Here is a 13,463-nt window from a genome sequence, read left to right on the forward strand (position 1 = left end):
GCACGTAACCTGGGCTTCATCCTGGACTCCTCCCTCTCAATGACCAGACAAGCCAATGCCGTCTCATCATCCTGCTTCAACATCCTACGCATGCTCAAAAAAGTCTTCTGTTGGATCCCCACGGAAACAAGAAAGATGGTCACCCACGCACTTGTCACCAGTCAACAAGATAATAACGTTCTGTCTCCTCACCCACGCACACAAAGCCCTCTACGACCTAGGACCCGAATGCCTCAACACGAGACTGTCCTTCTACACCCCCACCCGCCAACTACGATCATCCAACCAAGCCCTCACCGCCATTCCTCGCATCCACAGATCCACCATGGGGGGAAGATCCTTCTCCTACTTAGCAGCCAAGACCTGGAATTCTCTCCCCACCCACCTACGCATGACTCAGAACCACCTCTCCTTCAGAAAGCAATTAAAAACTTGGTTATTCGATAAGTAAACGCTCCTGCCTCCCCAAGCGCCTTGAGACCCTCTGGGTGAGTAGTGCGCTATATAAATTTATGAACTTGAACTTGAACTTAAACTAAAGCTCTTCCCACATTCATTACGCTTGAATGGTTTTTCTCCTGTGTGAGTTCGCTGATGATTCCTTAATGCTGAAGAGTCGCAAAAACTACTGTCACATTTACTACAATTATAGGGTTTTTCCTCCATGTGTGTTCGCTGATGACGTTTTAGGTCTGATAACCAACTAAAGCTCTGCACACATTCACTGCAGTTAAATGGCTTTTCCCCTGGGTGTGTTTGATTATGTCTTTGAAGGCTTGATAACTGGTTAAAGCACTTTGCACATTCACTGCACTTGAATGTTTTTTCCCCTGGGTGTGTTTGATTATGTCTTTGAAGGCTTGATAACTGACTAAAGCACTTTGCACATTCACTGCACTTGAATGTTTTTTCTCCTCTGTAGGTTTGCTGATGAAGCTTGTGTTTTGATGTCAAACTAAAGCTCTTGCTGCATGTGTGTGATTCTTCTTTCTTGGTTAGTGTCTGTGGGTCGGGTATATATTTGTCTACATCCCATGAATGCATTTCCTGATGGGCCGACATGGCTGATAAAGCACTTGTGTTTTTCGCACACATTTAATATGTGTGCGGTATTTTACACGTTTGATTTCTGTTTTAACAATAAAATACAATAGCCACCAAATATTTACCACACTCCTAATACGTAGAAGGTGTCTTTGTAGGTGATTGTGCCTTTAGATTGGATTATGGCTATGCACGATTGCGGGTAATGATGTATCTTCCTTCTGGCCGGTGCAAATTGGGACAGTCTGTTGTAATGTAGATATAAGAACTCCTCTTTCCTTGTGCTCTTCTCTGGTTACTGTGGTTTGGCCACAAAGAGTTTACAATTCACGTAGAGCACGGAATGATGGCCTGTCATCATTTTATAAAATAGAGCACTGCGGTAATCTCACCATACAGATCCCATGATCAAAGCTGGTGTTAGGCACTTGTTTATAAAGGAGGCGGTTTGTTATTGTTGTTGCCTTAATTTTCCTAAAGTCATTTCTTCGTCTTGTGACGTGGAGGTGCACAGCTCAGACTCTTACAATCACTGAACTGCCCTTGATACTTCATCCGGGATCTGTCAGTTTGTGTGCAGGTTCCTCTGTCGCCGACTGCGCTGATGTTTTCCTGAATACTGTATCTCAATATTTCTGCTATTATTGAAGATTTACAGCATTCGCTTCATTATTGATGGTCATTTCACACATTCAAGGCTTGTTTTCTGTTGGATGTAAAGATATTTAAAATTACTAAATTGAAACATAATGGAATGAGAATTCACAATGTTTAACTAGTTGTAAAAGACATTTCAGGGGAAATTTACCAAATCTCCACACAATGCAGCGCAGCCCTCCCCCCGCGAGCCTACGCTGCGTGGCGCGACAGGAAGGGAACAGGAGAGCACCATATTTTCAGAGATATGGCTCTCTCCTTCCCTTGCCCTTGCCCTGGCACTGATTACAGCGGCACTGCATCAAACACACACCTTAGCACCAGAGCGCTAGGGTGTGTGTGTGTGTGAGTCCAGCATCGGTTTTGTACAGGAAGGACACCCTTCCTGTACAAAATACTATGCCTCGACACGAGGGAAGGCTTTTCCCACTCTGTATGCATGTTGCGCAGTGCACCATGCATGCAAAGTCAGAAAAGGAAGAAGAAATTAAATCATTTCTCCTTCCTTGAGTCTTGTTTAAAAGTGTGCAGTTTACTCACGCTAAACCCAATCTATTGATTTTGGTCAAATGGGTTTAGCGTGAGAAATCTTAGGTGGTTGGACGGGAACGCCCATGCACCCCCCTTGGTAGGTCCCAATGTGTGAAGTAATGCAAAGCAGTGCTATGCGATGCTTCACATTACTTTTAAATTATTTCCAGCGCTAAAAAAGTTTAGCGCTGGAAAGTAAATTAGGAAAAAAATATTTTGCGCTGTTCTGTGCCACTTTTATGATGCAAACACGGCGCAAAATATTAGTATATCTCCCTTTTCTTCTTTACTGCCTTTGAAAATTAGCAAGAAATATTTCATCATACACAGATATTTAACTAAAAGTTCTGTTGATCAGGTGCTATCTTATTAATGTCTGAAAAGGAGGTGATTTGGATGAGATGTTGAAGAATGGGTTTATCCAGCCTTCTTCTTTGCCTGTATCCTCTTCCATCTTTTTTATACCGAAGAAGGAGGGTGATCTTGCGTGGACTACAGAGCGTTGAATAAAGTTACAATTAAGAACAAGTACCCATTACCTCTCATTCCGGTGTTGTTAGATCAGCTGCGACATGCCAAAGTGTTTACTAAGCTTGATTTAAGAGGTGCATACCATCTCATTCGCGTCCGAGAGGGCGACAAATGGAAAACGGTGTTCCGCACCAAGTTTGGTTTGTTTGAGTATTGTGTTATGCCTTTTGGTTTATGTACCGCCCCTGCCGCTTTTCAGTTTTTTATTAATGAGATTTTGCGTGAGTTTTTGGATGTCAGTGTGATCGTTTACATTGATGACATTTTGTTTTTTTCCCAGTCCTTTGAGGAACATGATGCTCATGTTTCGCAAGTTTTGTCTAAGTTGTTGGAACACCGTTTATTTGTCAAGCTGGATAAGTGCACGTTTGGTGTGACACATGTTGAGTTTTTGGGATTCTTGATTTCGGTGGATGGTATTAAGATGGATCCCCGGAAGATTGAAGCTATTATCAACTGGCCCATACCCACATGTGTCAAGGATATACAGGTGCTACTTGGTTTCGCCAACTTCTACAGGCGTTTTATCAGCCATTTCTCTGATATTGTTTTGCCTATGACTTCATTGTTGAATAAGGGAGTGGTGTTTGATTGGACGCCTGCAGCACAGTTGGCATTGGAAAGATTGATCTGGCTTTTTACATCTGCTCCTGTGTTGATGCATCCTGATCCTGCCCTTCCGTTGTATGTAGAGGTGGATGCGTCCCAGCTAGCAGTTGGGGGTGTGTTGTCTCAGCGTGACAGTGAAACTGGGTTGATGCATCCAATCGTGTTTTTTTCTAAAAAAAAATACTACCTGCTGAGCAGAATTATACTGTGGCCAAGAGGGAGATATTGGCCATAAAGTTGTCTTTTGAGGAATGGCGCCACTATCTTTGGGGGGGCTCGTCACACCATTACTATCTATACGGATCATAAGAACTTGGAGTTTTTCCGGTCTGCCAGGGCTTTGACTCCCAGGTAGATGAGATGGGTGCTGTTTTTTAATGACTACGATTTTACCATCACGTATAGGCCAGCAGCTCAACAGGGGAAGTCTGATGCATTATCTCGGATTTATGCAGATCCGTCACAAGGAGGGCGGGTAGAGGAGACCCGATTTATGATTCCAAGTAATAAGATTGTTGGTTGTGCCTCCGTTGATGACTTTCTGGTCAAAGTGCAGGATGAAATGAAACAGTTGGATCTGGCTCAGTGACTGTCGGAACCTGGGTTTACGTAAAAGGATGGGTTATTGTATCAGGCAAAGAAGTTGTTTGTGCCCCCTGAGTTGCGTACACTGGTTCTTACTTATTGTCATTCATCGTCTTTGGTTGGGCATCCTGGGGTCAATAAGACCAAAGAGCTGTTTATGCGTTGGTTTTGGTGGAAGTCTTTGGCCCATGATGTGCAGGTATTTGTGGACTCATGCCCGGTGTGTGCTGTCAGTAAGTCCTCGCACATGTCTCCATCTGGGTTGTTGCACCCTTTGCCAGTGCCTCCTTCCCCCTGGCACATGATCAGTATTGATTTTGTGACCGATTTGCCGCCTGATTCAGGGTTTACGACCATTTTGGTTGTAGTGGATTTATTCACTAAAACGGCACACTTCGTTCCCTTGCCAGGGTTACCTACGTCTAGAGAACTGGCTGATGTGTTTATGGCCCAAGTGATCCGATTGCATGTGGTGCCTTCTGCCATCGTTTAAGATAGAGGGGCACAGTTTGTATCACATTTCTGGACTGCCCTATGCCGGTCATTAAAGATGGATGTACGTTTGTCAACAGCTTACCATCCACAAAGTGAGGGGCAAACAGAACGCACCAATCAAACCATGGAGCAGTATTTACGTTGTTTGCTAACGTCACTGACGGGCAGTTGGGTACAATCCCTTCCTGTGGCTGAGTTCGCCTATAATAACAGTATGCACTCAGCTCTAGGTATGTCGCCGTTTTACTGTTCAATGGGGTTCCATCCCAAGACAATTCCCATTCAGCCATCTGAGAGGGTACCAGCAGTGGATTCCCTTAGTAGGGGATTGATTCAAATCTGGAATAAGGCCCAACAGCATCTATTTGAGTCCAAGAAGGTCATGAAGGTTCATGCAGACAGGCATAGACGGCCAGCTCCCCTGTATGCAGTTGGGGATAGGGTTTGGCTAGCAACAAAAAATCTGAAGTTGCCGGGACCAAGGAAATTACAGCCTTGGTTTGTGGGTCCCTTTCCTGTCCAGAAGGTGGTGAATCCAGTTGCAATTAGGTTGACCTTACCGGTTGAGTATGGTATTCATCCTGTATTTCATACCTCTTTGTTGAAGCCATTCAAGAGTTGCCACCTCCTCCTCCTGTTTAGATTGATGATAACGTGGAGTATGAGGCTAAGACTTTATTGGATTCCAAGCGGATGAAGGGGCGCCTGTATTACCTTATTGACTGGAAGGGATATCCCCAGAGGACCGTTCTTGGGTTCCATGAGTAGGGTGCTTGCTGCACAGTTGGTTTGTCTGTTTCGTCGCCTGCACCCTGGGAAACCTAGGCCGGTAGGAAGGCTTTTGCGGGGGGAGGTGTACAGTTGGGGTTCAGGGGGGGCGGTGCCTTCTGTCTAGTTCCCCGTTCATTGGTTTTAGCTCTAGGTGCCAAGTGCATATACAAATTTATGGACGCTCCCTAGGGCTCGCTTTAAACGGGCCTGCCTACAGGAAACAGGTGCTTGGTTTCTTGAATGTTTAACAACAAGGGGTGGTGATGGACAGAGTTTCTGAATTAAGCAGAATACTCTCAACCAGTCAAGAGATCAGGGCTAGATCCAACACAGTTTTTTAGCTCACTGCACCATCCCAGCTCAGAACCTGGCTATATGCAAATTAGTCTGTTCCTGTCCCAGTGCATGATGGGAACAGGGCAAACCAAACTACCAAGCCAATTTTTATACTGGGAAGGAAACAAGCTTCCGGGGACCGGTTTCTGGCATTTCAGCCGTTGTCGGCCCGGCTTGCTTGAATCCTGATGGCGCAATATGCAAGGGACTCACATCTGAGTATACCCTTCCACGCTTAGGGTGGACAAAATATTTAACAACAAGGGGTGGTGATGGACAGAGTTTCTGAATTAAGCAGAATACTCTCACCCAGTCAAGAGATCAGGGCTAGTTCCAACACCGTTTTTTAGCTCACTGCACCATCCCAGCTCAGAACCTGGCTATATGCAAATTAGTTTGTTCCTGTCCCAGTGCATGATGGGAACATGGCAAACCAAACTACCAAGCCAATTCTTACACTGAGAAGGAAACAAGTTTCCGGGGACTGGTTTCTGGCATTTCAGCCGTCGTCGGCCCGGCTTGCTTGAATTCTGATGGTACAATGAGCAAGGGACTCACATCTGAGTATACCCTTCCACGCTTAGGGTGGACAAAATATTTAACAACAAGGGGTGGTGATGGACAGAGTTTCTGAATTAAGCAGAATACTCTCACCTATTCAAAAGTTCAGGGCTAGATCAAACACCGTTTTTTAGCTCACTGCACCATCCCAGCTCAGAACCTGGCTATATGCAAATTAGTCTGTTCCTGTCCCAGTGCATGATGGGAACAGGGCAAACCAAACTACCAAGCCAATTCTTACACTGGGAAGGAAACAAGCTTCCGGGGACCGGTTTCTGGCATTTCAGCCGTCGTCGGCCCGGCTTGCTTGAATCCTGATGGTGCAATGAGCAAGGGACTCACATCTGAGTAAACCCTTCCACGCTTAGGGTGGACAAAATATTTAACAACAAGGGGTGGTGATGGACAGAGTTTCTGAATTAAGCAGAATACTCTCACCCAGTCAAGAGATCAGGGCTAGATCCAACACCGTTTTTAGCTCAGAACCTTTTCTGAATCGTTTTTGGCCACTATAGGTGTGGCAGGGTATACTCAGACATGAGTCCCTTTCTCACTGCACCATCAGGATTCAAGCAAGCCGGGCCGACGACGGCTGAAATGCCAGAAACCGGTCCCCGGAAGCTTGCCTCCTTTCTGGTGAAGAATTGGCTTGGTAGTTTAGTCTGCCCTGTTCCCATGATGCACTGGGCCAGGGACTGACTGATTTGCATATAGCCAGGTTCTGAGCTGGGATGGTGCAGTGAGCTAAATAATGGTGATGGATCAAGCCCTGATCTTTGGACTGGGTAAGAGTGGTCTGCTTAATTCAGACACTCTCTTCATCACCACCCCCTTTTCTGAATGGTTTCTTGAATGGTCCCTTGCCGTGTGTTTCCTGTTCCTGTTGTTCCACCTTGTTCCCTTTCTATTGAGCTCATTTTCAGCGGTTATTTTAAGGGCTGGATTTTGATTTCCCTTTTTCCCCTTTCCCCTGTTTCTTACCTTTGGGCACCTCTGAAGCCTTATTGGGGACCTGTTTTTGATCTTTCGGTGACGTTTTGGGATTAACGGCTGCATTTCCTATGAGTTCTGGCTTCCCGTTATATACCCTTTTTTGTACTCAAACCATCTTGTTGTGTGTCTTTTAGGTGGTTTCACGAAGGAGCTGAACAACGGCCGTTTTTTGCGCTACCTTCGTGTTCTTTTAAAGTCCAGGTTTTTTTGGGTGTCTTTCAAATTCCCTTCACGCCTTTTTTCCCCGGTCCCTTTTTTTTTGTCTTTTCATTGTGAATTCCACCCCCTTTGACATTCTCGGTGTTTCCCGAGGGGGCGTGGTTGGTCTGGGGTTACACAAGAAGGAACCAATACGATTGCAGTGGAAGTATTCCTGTTTCGTATCAAGCCACTCCCCTTTGTTAACTGGGGTAAACAGGGAGGTTGGTGGTTCGTGTGTGTACTTGCTACTGGTATTACTAGTGGGGTGTGTCTATCATTGTCCCCTTTTTTCTTACATAGCGGTCTCGTCTGAGTCAAGCAGTTAGCTGCCGAGAAGCCGGAAGTGACGAGCTGTGGCCCCCAAGACCTTGGGTTCCCTTGTTTTGTTTACCCACTTTCTCCCAATGTCGTGTTCTCCACCACCCGGTTTATTTGTGAGTGTTGGGGGTCACGGCGAGGGTAGAGGATTGGGACGTTCTTCACTCCTGCGGTGTTTGGCTGGTCGGCATCGGAACACGCTAGTGTGTGGTGCGGGGCTTCTATGCGTGTCAACATGCCTCTTGTGTATAAAGGGTCAGAGAGCGAGCAGGGCAGCAGGTGAGGAGAAAGCAGCCTCCTGGTCACAGGAACGGGGATTGCACTCGAGAAACTCAGGGATGCAAAGACCTCCCTCGGGTAATAAAGCTAATTTTCGACAGCAGATATGGGGTTAAAGCACACTTGCCCAGCCTCGACCGTGCTCATTAATGCTTTTGGGCTGATTAAAACATTACTGAATTTGAGCTTCAACTCGGGCACCTGCTTTATGTATATCTGTAAGTGCTTCCTGTTGAGGTTTAATTTTTGGGCCACAGGAAGCACTTACAGAGTTAAGGCAGGTGCCCGAGTTGAAGCTAACTTTGTAACCATTTTAGAATGGCGCCAGCAAGCACTCTGGCAGCTTGCCGGCGCCATTCTAAAATGGTTACAAAGTTAGCTTCAACTTAAGCACCTGCCTTAACTGTGCTTCCTGTGAGGTAAAAAAAATAAAATCCGCCCGCTTGCAAATTTGCTAATTTTTTTGCAATTTCACGAGATTCGCGGATTGCGAAATTGCCGTAAATTTGCACATTTTCTGAGCGGAGCGGATTTTGTGCCCATACTTAATACTCACAAGGCCATGGTTCTCACTTCTACAACACTTATTGTGGCCTAGTTAGGAGTTTGTCCAACAGATTATTGCCTCAAAACTAGGGGTAGGCGAAGAATTCAGCTCCGCCGGCGGAGCTCGCAAATGTTTGCCCAGAGTGCGGAGTTCCAAAAAACTTCAAGAAGTAATGCAGAACTGAGATTTTTGATTTTTTTCTCTAACAGTTCTCCAACGGTAAGGTGGTGAGTGCTTGTGAGAAAATATAATGCACTAGACCTCCTCCTGGCAAGATTTCTCATTGCGGTAGGTCCTGGCAGGTCGCGACCACTCGAGTGTACAAATCTGCCTTTCTCATTGATGAAGCTTCCACTCAATTAGAATATCAATTAGAGCGGCAGAAAGCAGCATCGCCCTCTGGCGCAACGCGTAGTGCTGTTTGTGCTGATTTTACAGTGCGGGTTAAACTCCTGGCACTAAAATTCAGTGAGAGCAGCGCAACTTAACAAACTCTGCCAGTAGCGGAAGTCTGCAGAGTGCGGCGGTGTTTCCTTGGCACTTCGTGGAATTCTGCGGAGTAAAACACTGCAAATGACGCCAAGGCATTATCAAACCGTGACAGATATCCTGCCTGCCTTATTATAATTGCCACAGGATGTAATGCATTCTTAATGGGTCGGGCAGGATACCTGTCAGGTTTGTGTTAGAATAAACCATCATCTGAAATCTAAATCAGGCTTTTGATGTACATTGCGTCCAGTGTGGCTAGCTGGGCTTGACGGATCTTGTGGTTTGTGGCTCTCTCACTGCTTTGAGGTCATCGCCAGGCAGACCTTCTTTCAGCTGTGCCCTGTGCAGATCTTCCTTCCAGGCAGGGGCTTCGGTCAGCTGTGCCTTCTGCAGATATTCCTTTCTAGGCTCGACTTCTGTCAGCTGTGACTTGTGCATATCTTCCTCCCAGTCAGGACCTCTGTCAGTTGTGCCTTTTGCAGATCTTCCTTTCTAGGCAGGACTTCTGTCAGCTGTGCCCTGTGCAGATCTTCCTTCCAGGCTGGACTTCTGTCAGTCGTACTTTGTGCAGATCTTCCTTCCAGGGTGGACTTCTGTCGCTTGCATCTTGTGCAGATCTTCCTCCCAGGCAGGACTTCTGTCAGCTGTGCCCTGTGCAGATCTTCTTTCCAGGCTGGACTTCTGTCAGTCGTACTTTGTGCAGATCTTCCTTCCAGGCTGGACTTCTGTCAGTTGTACTTTGTGCAGATCTTCCTTCCAGGGTGGACTTCTGTCGCTTGCATCTTGTGCAGATCTTCCTTCCAGGGTGGACCTCTGTCAGCTGTGCCCTGTGCAGATCTTTCTTCCAGGCTGGACTTCTGTCAGTCGTACTTTGTGCAGATCTTCCTTCCAGGCAGGACTTCTGTCAGCTGCACCTTGTGTAGATCTTCCTCCCAGGCAGGGTCTTCTATCAGCTGCACCTTGTGCAGATCTTCCTTCCAGGCAGGCCCCCTCTGTCAGCTGCACCTTCTGCAGATATTCCTTTCAAGGCTCGACTTCTGTCAGCTGTGACTTGTGCATATCTTCCTCCCAGTCAGGACCTCTGTCAGCTGCGCCTTGTGCATATCTTCCTTTCTAGGCAGGACTTCTGTCAGCTGTGGCCTGTGCAGATCTTCCTTCCAGGCTGGACTTCTGTCAGTCGTACTTTGTGCAGATCTTCCTTCCAGGCTGGACTTCTGTTGCTTGCATCTTGTGCAGATCTTCCTCCCAGGCAGGGCTTCTGTCAGCTGAGTTTTGTGCAGATCTTCCTTCCAGGGTGGACTTCTGTCAGCTGTGCCTCGTGCAGATCTTCCTTCCAGGCAGGGCTTCTGTCAGCTGTGCCTCGTGCATATCTTCCTTTCTAGGCAGGACTTCTGTCAGCTGTGCCTCGTGCAGATCTTCCTCCCAGGCAGGGTCTTCTGTCAGCTGCTCCTTGTGTGGATCTGCTTTCCAGACAAGGGCTTATTTCCTCAAGGATCAGTTCAAAGGTCGGGAGAGGTAGAACTGGTCTAGGTCATCTTCTTTATTGCAGTTCTACTGGTCAAGCCACAGAGCTCGCGCTCTGAGATGAAGGAGAGTCTGGATTTTCTGAGCTCCGTAGAACATTAAGACAGTTCTACCACATCCAGCACACACTACAAGACTCCAAGAGTCAACTCTACAAGTGCTGCTCCAAGGTTTGATTCACCCACTGTATCTGAACATTCCCTGGCAAATGTCAACTAGAGAATAAACATCCTGCCTGCACCAGCAGAGTGCAGAAAGCTTTTCAAGCACCTGGAGGTATATGGACTTTCTCTATCTGTCGTAACTGAAGATGTTAAACCTTGGTAACATCTATCCACTTTGGACAAGGTCCCCCATTTTGTTATCAGAATGTAACTCATCCTGCGCAGACACAAACCCTCTAGTCCGTATTGCATGAAGCTGGGTGGTTCTCACCCAAAAGAGGGCCCTCCACAAATTGCTGACATTTTTTTACACCCACTGGACAGCCATGGCAACACACAGACCAACTACACCCCCTCAGGGATCACCCGTCCATCTGCCAGGATCAAGACTCAGATCTTTCAACCTTCTCTGTTACCGTGCAGATCTTCCTCCCAGGCAGGGTCTTCTATCAGCTGCTCCTTGTGTGGATCTGCTTTCCAGACAAGGGCTTATTTCCTCAAGGATCAGTTCAAAGGTCGGGAGAGGTAGAACTGGTCTAGGTCATCTTCTTTATTGCCTGTCTCTGGGATTTGTGGAAGCTCCACACTCAGTGAGCTCAGAGTTGCCTTGTAAAACCATCTCATGAGAGTGGAAGAAAAGAACAGTATGTGACACGCACTGCACAGACATGTAAATAAATCTACCATTATCATTCCATGACCCGTTGTCCTACTGCTGATGTTTCGACATGGATGTTTTGCCGTCTATCACAGCAGCTTCTTCATTTAAGATCTTTCTCATCAGTTTGTTTTCTATCATACCTACTTACCTATGTACTGTTTCTGACCCTACAACATCTCTGGCAGACATGCTGTGCTGTCTGTTGCTTCATAAATGGGAAGTAGATTGCTACTGCTGTAGTGTAGTTCCTATATTCCCAATAGGCTCTGTACATTGGAAAAATATATCCTATAGATTAGACGTAGGACTGAGGTTGACTAGGTCTCTATCGAATATACTAAACTTAATACTGAGTGCCAGCTAGCTCAGAGGTCACTAGAAACTTTCTTGAATTCACAAGAAGGGATTAGTTTCTGACAACCGCATAAACATGACAACTTTGTTTCCAAAGAATAACAAACATATCTCTAGAGTGGCGGAAACGATAGATAAGTACTTAATTCAGTCAATCCTGCATGCTTCGTTTCAACAGAGTTTAAAGAGCAATAGAGAGACGGGCATTTTCAATAAAAAGGTTTATTGAACAGTCTTCTTTCTCATACAAGAGAAGTGAACTGCTACAATCGTTAAGCAGACTTCAAAGTATAATGCGTACAGCGAGAATAGTATTTTGAAATAATACTGTAAGAGCATTGCATGTTTTCTAAGCCATATAAAAATACATACATAAATACACAGGCTAAAATACTCAACTGGTGCTTCTAAAATACGCCTACCCCGATGTACCTAACCTAAGTCTAGTACAAGGGAAGAAGTAAGTATTGTGTAGAATAGGTTTAGATTTCTTTGCCAAGAATCTATCCAAGATTTCTCTAGGTTCTAATCAGCTCCATACCTTAGTTAGAATGAAGGAGGTCGGGACTCGATTTCCCAACACCCCGCAAGGGGAGCTCGGAAACACTGGAGCTGGATTCTCGGCAGGAGAAGAGACAGCTTCCTGATCAGTGCTTCAGCTGAAGTGTCGGCTTCCTTCGGCACTTGCTTTAGCGAGCTCCTTCGAGCAAGTAGATAGTCGAACTGCTCCGAACCACCATGTCTTGCTAGAGCAAGTGGAGGTATATTTATACCTTGAAGGTGTCTAGGAATTCCATAGTTTGACATAAAGTCAGACATAAAAATGTCAGGAAAGAAGCCCTAGGGAATAGCTGTCCTTTGCAAAGTACATGAGTTCTTGGACAACTCAATATTGGAGCAAAGGGAAGTTCCCTAACTGCTTAAGCCAATTTTCAAAGAAATCGTTGTGACGTTTGGTACGGGTGGAAGTAGCGATGCCTGTATTTGGTTTCCATGGGATATGTCTAAAGAAGGACTTGATTTCTATGCCTATATAAGGGCAGTGTGAATCATACCTATATAAGGGCATGAATCGGTAAAATTCACTCGGAGCCTAAAACGCCACACAACACTGCAGGAAGAGGGCAGTGTCCTTGCAGTCAGATGTACTTGATTGGGATAAAAGGTATCATGTTTTTTAGAAAAGCTGCAAATATTAGAATAATAACATATTAAAAGGAGCACATATAATGCAATAACAGACCAGGTACTAGAAAAACGTGACGCAAACAATGCAATAACACAGGCCAGTTGTTGTGACAACCTGACGCAAACAATGCAATAACACAGACCAGGCACTAGAAGAATCTAATGCAAACAATGCAATAACACAGGCCGGGCACTAGATGCAAAAAAGGCAATAACCCAGGTCAGGCAGTAGGATTGATGCAAACAATGCAATAACACAGGCCGTGCACTAGATGCAAACAATGCAATTACACGGTACAGGCACCAAGAGAATCTGATGCAAACAATGCAATAACACAGGCCAGGCACTAGAAGAATCTGATGGAAACAATGCAATAACACAGGCCAGGCACTAGGAGAATCTGATGCAAACAATGCAATAACAAGGGCCAGGACCAAGATAATCTGATGCAAAGAATACAATAACACAGGCGAGGCACTGAGAGAATCTGACGCAAACAATGCAGTAACACAGAACAGGCACTATGAGAATCTGATGCAAACAATGCAATAACACGGGCCAGGCACTAAGGTTGAAGCAAATACTGCAAAAACATGGGTAAGAAACTAAAAGAATCTGGTG

At 45.7% G+C, this 13,463-nt stretch overlaps 1 protein-coding gene across 1 annotated transcript in view; it reads right to left on the minus strand.

Moving 5' to 3' along the window:
- Positions 1–913: 913 nt before the first annotated feature.
- LOC147659051 (NACHT, LRR and PYD domains-containing protein 12-like) overlaps positions 914–13,463 on the minus strand; it is a 487,072-nt gene continuing 474,522 nt past the window's right edge. The window contains exon 17 of the mRNA XM_086952007.1: positions 914–1,750. The gene's annotated coding sequence lies outside the window, so the exon portion shown is untranslated. The remainder of the gene's footprint in view (positions 1,751–13,463) is intronic.

Source organism: Lissotriton vulgaris, unplaced genomic scaffold (genome assembly GCF_964263255.1).
Source record: "Lissotriton vulgaris unplaced genomic scaffold, aLisVul1.2 SCAFFOLD_787, whole genome shotgun sequence".
Classification (NCBI taxonomy): Eukaryota; Metazoa; Chordata; class Amphibia; order Caudata; family Salamandridae; genus Lissotriton; species Lissotriton vulgaris.